This window comes from Phoxinus phoxinus (assembly GCF_949152265.1).
Source record: "Phoxinus phoxinus genome assembly, chromosome: 16".
NCBI lineage: Eukaryota > Metazoa > Chordata > Actinopteri > Cypriniformes > Leuciscidae > Phoxinus > Phoxinus phoxinus.
The window spans coordinates 33,853,023-33,863,022 of record NC_136891.1 but is presented as its reverse complement, the minus strand read 5'-3'; the positions used below and the strand labels follow the sequence as shown (position 1 = coordinate 33,863,022).

The following is a 10,000-nucleotide window of genomic DNA, read 5'->3' as shown; positions in this document are numbered from 1 at the left end:
TTTTTTATTAAGTGCTACTTCCGTGCACTATCCTTAGTAATACATATTAATATTTATTGTATTATTATTTTAAAATTAAAACCAAAATAAGTAAATTATTGCAAATGTTTAAATGATATGTCCTACATAACCCTCATTATAAAAAAAATAATAATAATATATATTATTGATATATTTTTATATATTATATATTTCAAAAAAGTCACACATACTTATATGAATTATTATTACTAATTTTTAAATACAATTTTTAATTTCATTATGGATAATACGTGTTTAATTTAGTTATCTATACAACCAAAAAACTGGTATCATTATATTTTCTATTTATTTATCAACTTTGTACCGTAGTACCAGTACTATGATATCCCTGTGTGTGTGTGTGTGTGTGTGTGTGTGTGTGTGTGTGTGTGTGTGTGTGTGTGTGTGTGTGTGTGTGTGTGTGTGTGTGTGTGTGTGTGTGTGTTTGATGAGTGAGGTGGAAAATGCCAAGAGGCCAGAGGGAGACATAAACCTGGCTAACATTCAGGTTATGAAATTAATAGCCCTGTTTTCTGTTCTCTCTCTCTCTCTCTCTCTCTCTCTCTCTCTCTCTCTCTCTCTCTCTCTCTCTCTCTCTCTCTCTCTCTCTCTCTCTCTCTCTCTCTCTCTCTCTCTCTCTCTCTCTCTGCACGATGTAAACACTAAAATCTCAGCATTCGCTCCTTCACCCACACTCTAAAAAATGCTGGGTTGTTTTAACCCAATTTTGGGTCAAATATGGACAAACCCAAACGTTGGGTTAAAAATGTACTTTAAAAAATTTAACCCAACGGCTGGGTTTGTCCATATTTGACCCAAAATTCAGCATTTTTAGAGTGCACATTTGCCCAAATGCCTCATGCCTGTCAGACTTTAAAACATAGTATTACTGCAAAATGTGACTTCTCAAAGTCCTTTCCTGGATTTGAACATTTATACTGGGGCTTCAGAGGGTTTTCCATCCTTCACCTGCTATTGATTTGTTTATTTTCTGTAATTTTCCCATGAAAATAAAATCACACAGGAAACTGAAATTGCGATGTCTACAGCTCAAAAAAAAGATCAAGGCACATACGTAAAATTCCTCAAGGACATTATACTATACGTTTCTTAAGAGGCACGTTCCTTCACCCACATTTGGCCAAAGTTATGCCTCTCATGCCTGTCAAACTTTAAAGCATAGTATTACTGCAAAATGTGACTTCTCAATGGCTGTGATGCGCATAACTATTACACTCTAAAAAATGCTGTGTTGTTTCAACCCAATTTTGGGTAAAATATGGACAAACTCAAATGTTGGATTAAAAATGTAATTTAAAAATTCCACCAAATGGCTGGGTTTGTCCATATTTTACCCAAAATTGTGAAACAACCCAGCATTTTTTAGAGTGTAGAATTAATTCTTGATGCGCACGTGAGCGTCATCTGTGTTTCTCACAGGTTCAGTGTAAAGTCTGTGTAGAGAGAACGGCGTCGTCTTAGCGGTCTCTAATTTAATAACTAATGATCGTTGCGACGGAAGTCAATCAATCAAAACTAACTTTAGCTGGAAAATAACTTTATTCAAGAACCGCTATAAAGACAAAACAATCTGTTACCTTAAATTATACGTTTATCTCTGTAGAGCAGCTTTGAAACACTCTACACTGTTAAAAGCGCTGTATAAATGAAGATGACTGTGTCAAGTCCTTTCCTGGATTTGCACATTTATATTGGGGCTTCATTACAATGAAGAGGGTTTTCCATCCAACCTGCCATTGTTTAGTTTTTTCTGTAATTTCCCCATGAAAATAAAATCACACAGGACACAGAAATTGTGATGTCTACAGCTCAAAAAAAAAAAGGTCAAGGCAGATACGTTAAGAAAAGGTGATGCTATGAGAATGCCTCATGGACATTATACCATGCAATAAAGTTTAATGTTCAATTTTATGATTTTTAGGCTTTGACTCTGCAATCTCCAAATAGATTTCAACTTTTACTTTGCCTGACAACACAGGGTAACACGATGGAAATCAGAGGGATGTGAAATAGAGAACAGAAATAAACTACGACATTAAAAACACAAAAAACTGTTCATTTGTGCAGGAGTAAAGCTTCCTCCTCTCGGGTCTGGGTTACACACGGGTACATGCGGCACGTGTGGATGCGGCTCACGGTGCACCTTCATCTTTGCAGAAATCCAGCATATAAAAAATGTATTACATATTAAACAGCTTCGGTGCCCCGGATGTGTCCATGATCGGAGCGGAGAACTTCTCAGGGTGGTTTGCTTTATCAGGTTTGTGATGAAGCATGAGCTGCATTGCTCGTCATTCATTCATTATTTATTTATTTCAAGCAAATAATGTGACGACAGAAAAGATACACAATAATAATAACTATTGGGACCACAAAGTTTCCAAATCCTCTAAAACTATACGACTGCTCTTTATGAGAAATCATATTTTGAATGTTCACAGGTAATAAATAGTGATACGCTTTGAACATGAACTGCATTATATAATTTTTTTTTTTTTTTACTTTGATTTAAAACCCTTTAAGTGTCACCCCCCTTTTTTGAATATACATGAAAATGCACTTTCCGAACTTAAATGTTTGTAACTCAAGAATGCTTTGGAATATGGATGTATGATTGGTCTTGTTTTTAAGAAAGAAATTGGCAGATTTGTGTAGAAGTGAAATAAATTAAGAAAGTGTAACAGAAAAAAAGTTATAGAAGTTTGAGTTTATGAAAATATAAAATGAAAAATTATTATTCATGACATTACTGCCCATATAAGGGCGCCGCCATTTCCATATGTGTTTTTTCTTTATATCTAAAACATTTTCAGACCTTTTTTTCTAAAAGAATTGAATGGATGCTATCTTTTGAACTCTTGGCATGAAAACAAACTGAGGTTTCTACCATTTTTTTCATGATTTTTCATGTTCATCACTATTTCAAAATAAAGGACTGAACACCTTAGGAGTATGAAAATATTATTGTTGCAAATTGATAAATTACGGCTCCTCTGTAATTTATTTTGAAAATCAGTCACCAAATATGAAAACTACAGATTGTAAGCTTTCAAATGATATATAGTTTGTCAATATTACTTTAGGTTTTTACTAAGATATTATTGTTTTAAATATCTAATGTCAAACGTCCCACCTGTGGGACGGTGACAGTTAAAGAGTTTTAAGAAAGAGGCTGTATATGGCTGTATTAAAGAACAATACAAGGTATGGAGTGCATTATAATCAAGGATATGTTTAACTCGACTCATTATCGCAAGGTTTTTGGAGACTTTAGTAGTTATATGTCTGATGTGGGCATTTCAACTCCACTTATGGTCTATCGTTACACCTAAAAATGTTTATTTCCTGAACATTTTTAATGTGTACTCCGTCTATCTCAACCAGTTTCTGAGAGTCAGCTTTCCAAAAAAACATCACTTTAGAGTTATCTAAGTTCAAGGATAATATATTACTTTAAATCCGTTTTTTAAATGAACTTAGTTCTTTATTTACAACGCTAATAAGTCGCTCCAAACTGTCATTACTATAGAAAATGTTTGTATCATCGGCATACAATACACATTTAACCAATTGAGAAACATTAAAGATATCATTAATATATAAATTAAATAATTTGGGTCCCGAAACTGACCAAAGCTCTGATTGGTTTCTCAAAATCCAATGATATTAAACAGCAGCTTCCATTTTCAAGGTAACTGTAAATAACGTTTACTTCAATAATCTGAATTAATTAGTCTAATAGAAACTCAAAGGACACTTTAAGTGAAGAATTCATTCAGAAGCATTGAGATGCTTGCTTACATCTATAAAAACTAAATTACAATCCTGTCTGGGTTTAACGTGCACTTCACAGATTACAGGACACACTTCATCTGTGGTTTTATAGACGGGTGGCCAATACAAAATAAAAGTGTCCAGAACCTGTTGATGATGTGCTTTAGGAAAAAATTAATCAATGTTTTTCTCTTCTAAATGCAGGAACAGTTGTGAACGCTCTCATTAAGCTCTTTATAGTGTGCACACACACACACACACACACACACACACACACACACACACACACACACACACACACACACAAACACACACACACACACACACTTTAATACCCAGAAGCTCCAAATATAACTTTTATAGTATTGAAATAAACAAAATCAAAGACACAACAACGATGTTCTAACAACTGGAAAAAATAATATTTGTTTGTGTTTTTCACTTATAGACAAAACAATCCACTTTCACACGAATCTGCGAGTTTTACACTAAAAATGCTTTTCAATCTTTATACTTTAACACACTCACATACACATGCTTAGTTTGGCTGGATGAATGGTCCCATTAGCCCGTACTGGTAAACGCCGTAACTAAAGTTAGCATCTGCACGCATAATATTACATCATTTAGATGTTCTACCAATGGCCTTTTCTTGTCTGGTAGGCTCTTAAAAGCATTGAAATTATATTCTTTACTTGCTTTTGACATCAGGATAGTCGCTACTGAAGTCCTTACCAATCATCCTGCATGCTATGTGCAGCTAAAAAGCAAATGCTATTGAGATTAATGGGAATGCTAATGTTATACTAGACACACATTTAGAAACCTAATCCTGATTCTTGTCTTGACACCAGGAGTGAAGAAATAAAGTGGTGGAAATTTCCTCTGTATCAAACTCAGTCAGTTAGTGTGTGGCTTTATAATGAGGCAACGGCGCCCTCTGGTGTTCATATTTCACACTATGGGAAAAACTTGGTTTTGTGGTAACTCACCAGATTACCACAGTATTGCCACAGTGTGTCCAATTGCCAAATACAGCTTTTATATAACATCCATGCCGTGATTTCAAAGTAATTTTGAGTAAAAGTCAAACACTGTTGCAGGCATTTGACGTAACTTAAAAAAATATCTCTCCTCCCAGACCCAGTTGATTCCAAAACTAAATATAATATTTATTAAAAGTCTGAAATTATTCCCAACTCATATCCTGTATGGATCCACATGCACAGCTTTGCATGCATTCATGCATATTAATCAACAACAGATGGGCTGTAATCTGATCCTGATACGCAACATAACATCCAACACACTCGAGAAATGCGTTCCCTTGCTTTGTCCTCGTCTTTCTGCCGTCTTTAACTTACACTTTGGCAGCTTTGCCATGAACAGATCATCCACAGCACGACGTATTTCATGAGGTGTTCGTGCAGATCAACAGAAACGGCATTAACAACACACTCTCGTAAAAGCATTCGCTAACAACACTCACAGACCGAAACCAGCAGGAGAGAGAAAATGTCACACGCACACACACACACACACACACACACACACACACACACACACACACACACACACACACACACACACACACACACACACACACACACACACACACACACACACACACACACACACACACTTAGAAGCCAATGTGTTAACTGTCTGATGTAATGTGTGTGTGTCTTTCATTCCCTTCTTCCCATCCAAATAAGACTTGTTTTTTTGGAGCTAGGCCATTTTTCACATCCAAATAGGCGGCGCCAGCTCTGGGTCAGAACCATTCCTCGATTCCTAGAGTTGAGAGAGGATTCGAAGGATTCCTGTGACCACAAACCAGTTCCCCTCCCCGATCGAGGGCTTGTTGTTCTCCAGAGCTCATGATAGCCCTCTTTCTTAACCCCTTAGCCATTACAGTAATATCCTATACTAAACCTAAACTAATCCTGACTAACTATATATCATTTGAAAGCTTACAATCTCTAGTTTACATATTTGGTGACTGATTTACAAAATAAATTACCGTAATTTATCAATTTGCAACAAGAATATGTTCATACTCCTGAGGCGTGTTCAGACCTTTATTTTGAAATAGTGATGAACATGAAAAATCATGAAAGAATGGTAGAAACCTCCGTTTGTTTTCATGCCAAGAGTTCAAAAGATAGCATCCATTCAATTCTTTTAGAAAAAAAGGTCTGAAAATGTTTTAAAAATAAAGAAAATAATAATAGATTCAGCATTAGTGATGTGTCAGCGAGCTATAATGCACATACGTGATCTTCTGTGTTTCTTAGAGGATGAATTCATTTCAAAATCTGCCAAACTTCCAACACTACTTCTGAATAGGATGTCTACTTCATAAATTGTATGAAAATTGTAAAAATAATGGTTCAGACTCAAACCACATATGGAGATGGAGGCGCCCTTATATGGGCAGTGATGTCCACTAGTGGAGAAGTGTGGTACTGCGCCCAAACTAAATCTCACTGAACGCTCATTTACTCAGATATCAACCTAACATTTTAAACAACTTGTTCAGATTTTTGGCTTTGATTTTTATTTTATTTTTTGCATTTTTAGAGTCCACCAGGTTTTGAAAATATATATTTTATATAAAATATGAATAATTAAACTTTTAACGTTGTACATTTTCATAAACTCAAACTTCTATAACTTTTTTTCTGTTTAACTTTCTTAATTTATTTAACATCTACAAAAATCTGCCAAGTGTCTTCTTAAAAACAAGATCTTACATCTATATTCCAAAGCATTCCTGAATTACAACCATTTAAGTTCGGAATGTGCATAAGGGGTTAACAGGGTGAACACAGTTTTCCACTCATGTTCTTTCTATCTCTCTATGGTAAAGTAAAAATAAAGTGCCTATTTATTCTTTCCTTTTCTCCACACTTAGCCCACTACTGCACAATGCTGCCTCGGGGAGACAAAACCATGTTCTTCAGTCACATAGTGCTTAGAAGTGGCAATAAAATGGTTAATAATGAAGGGATGACTTATAATAAAACGTTTTTTTCTGGCATGGTACACTGTCTGTATGGTACACAACGAGAGCTTTTGCTCTGGAGATTTAGCATTTTCAACCATCAAAAATATGATTTACATGTTATAAGTAAACTTAATTTTAAAATATTTAAAGACATTTAAGTTATTTCTTTGTTACAAAGAAATGTGTTTATGTCATGGAAGCACACACACACACTATCCCTAAACCTGCCCATCACACACACACACACACACACAATCCCTAAACCTGCCCATCACAGGAAACATTCTGCATTTTTAAATTTTTAATAAAACATTGTTTTTTATGTTTTTTAAGCTATTTGAATTATGAAATGTCCTCATAAACCACGTTTAAGTTGTAATACCAGTGTAATACACTTGTCATTATACACATGTGTCCTCATAAATCACACACACACACACACACACACACACACACACACACACACACACACACAATCCACATGACCCTCACGAGGCCCACAGCTAATTTAAGACCCAAGGGAAGGAATCATTTTCAAAGCCTGGGTGGGCAAAACATGTCATACACTCCTTTACAGCTTTCTATGATTCCATAACATCTTAATGTCTCTATAATGAAAGATGTCAGCCCGTGTTGTGCACTCACTGTAATATTATTCCATTATTCCTGTGGCGTCTTTCTTTCCGGCTCTTATCTAACGGGCTAAACACCTTTGCGTGAAAATAGCCGTATCATATTTTCTAAATATTATTCGTAAAAACCCTCTCTGTGTACCTCCTTTGTAAAGTTGAGTATTGTAAATGTCTCATTCCCAACAGCACTTCTGAGGGAGAGATGCGACACTATGAGCCGCAGCGAACACAACACGGCCGGAGGAAATTACATAATATCTAAACTCCTTTAGACCAGCGGACTGACCCAGATCTGTCTCTCTATCCACAGCTTCTGTGGGCTTATCACTGCAGAAACACACACACACACACACACACACACACTGCCCCTATCCCTAAACCTGCCCATCACACACACACACACACACACACACACACACACACACACACACACACACACACACACACTGCCCCTATCCCTAAACCTGCCCACCACACACACACACACACACACACACACACACACACAGCCCCTATCCCTAAACCTGCCCATCACACACACACACACACACACACACACACACACACACACACACACTGCCCCTATCCCTAAACCTGCCCACCACACACACACACACACACACACACACACACACACAGCCCCTATCCCTAAACCTGCCCACCACACACACACACACACACACACACACACACACACAGCCCCTATCCCTAAACCTGCCCATCACACACACACACACACACACACACAGCCCCTATCCCTAAACCTGCCCATCACACACACACACACACACACACACGTTTTTTTTATCAGCCTCCTATGTTTAGGGTCAGTTCAGTTGTTTCACTTTATGGCAATAAAATGTTTATGAGTCAGTCAATGAAATGCCTTATTTAAATTTAAAAAAAAAACACTGATAGAGTACAATTAAAAACATAAAAATATAATTTAAAAGACTTTTAGAGTTTAGGTTTTTGCATCTGAAGTCTTCATATATAGTAGTTCAGACATGAAACTCTAGAGGGCGCAGCTGATTGGCCTCTGCTGATCCTGCAGCCAATGAGATAGCTTAGCTTGCTCTACATTTAAATATTCTGATCATTGCCTGCCTAGATTTGCTACAGGATTTATGTATGTGTAAATAACCCTAACCCTAACCCAAGACCAAATACATTAACATTGCTAATAACATACAAAAACTATTCAAAGAGTTGTCATGACTGAAATATCAATATATCTATAGATTTTGTTCACTACTATCATTTCAATTACATCAAATATTTCACTTTTTTGTCCTTATAATATACATTAAACCAAACCGATTCTCACAGACCACTTTAATGATATATAATCATACTCAGAACCTTGATCTAAAATCTTAAATCTGTGTTCGTGTGTGTGTGTGTGTGTGTGTGTGTGTGTGTCTTTGCATATTTTTGGCCATGGACACAGTGGAGTGACATTCTGTGTTAATTACTCACACATCTGTGTTAATTACCAAAGTTATTGATCCTGAAAAAATAACATCGACAAAGCAAAACCGCAACAACTACATGCTAATATTCGGACATCAAAAGATTCCTCTCTGTTTCTCTGAAGAAAATATTTCGAGGAAACAATATTCTCCTTCTCTCTTTAGGATTACATACAAATAAACAGTGATAGCAAATACATATTCAATGCACACAGATGCAAATGCAATGTATTAGACCAATGAGGAGAGTCCCTGATCCCCTCTGACCCCTCCACTGGACAACACGACCCGCGCCCCTGGCTCCCTGAACCCGGGCAGAGCTATTTTCAGTTGTGGCGTACATAACAATCTTTTTAAATCCCATAAAAACAAACATTGTGACTGCACTTCACCTCATCATATCTCAACATATTTTGCTTCAGTTCTCTTGCAGTCTTTACTTAAAAACTAGGCTTTTAATGCTCTCTAATGTTAGTATGGTACGAAATTAAATTAAAAACAACATAGGAACACATGGCAGATCCAAACCCCAAAATCACACTTATTTATTACTGGCAAACTGCCTTTAAATTAAATAATAAATGAATTCCGAAAAAAGAAAAAAAATTGTCCAACACTTTTATGATTTTTCCAGTCGTTTGTGATGAATGGATAAGGATTTTTTTTTTTTTTTTTTTTTTTTTTTTTTTTTTTTAGAGATCCCACTTACAATGAGTAAATATCTGTGCAAAAATAAATACTTTTGGAATTGAGCATAAATAGAAACAATTGTTAAAATTCCAGGTTTTCCATGACGTGGGAACTCTGGTCATCATATTAATTAATTCAAAAGTATTTAACATTAAGATAGCAACAGAACTGAAGATATATATATATATTAGCTGGGCAAAGATTAATCGTGATTAATCATATTTTAAACATTGTACATGAAAGATTAAATTATTATTGTTATCTGAGCAACTTTTTTTCCTAATTTCATTTAGATAAAGAAATTACTCTATTTCCAATAATTTCCACTAGGGCTGTAAACGATTAATCGCGATTAATCGAATCCAAAATAAAAGTTTGTG

The 10,000-nt window shown here is 35.8% G+C and overlaps 1 protein-coding gene across 1 annotated transcript in view; it reads right to left on the bottom strand.

Annotated features, from left to right (window-relative positions):
* The window catches only part of sesn1 (sestrin 1), a 62,557-nt gene that overhangs the window by 51,189 nt on the left and 1,368 nt on the right, over window positions 1-10,000 (bottom strand). The window lies entirely within an intron of this gene.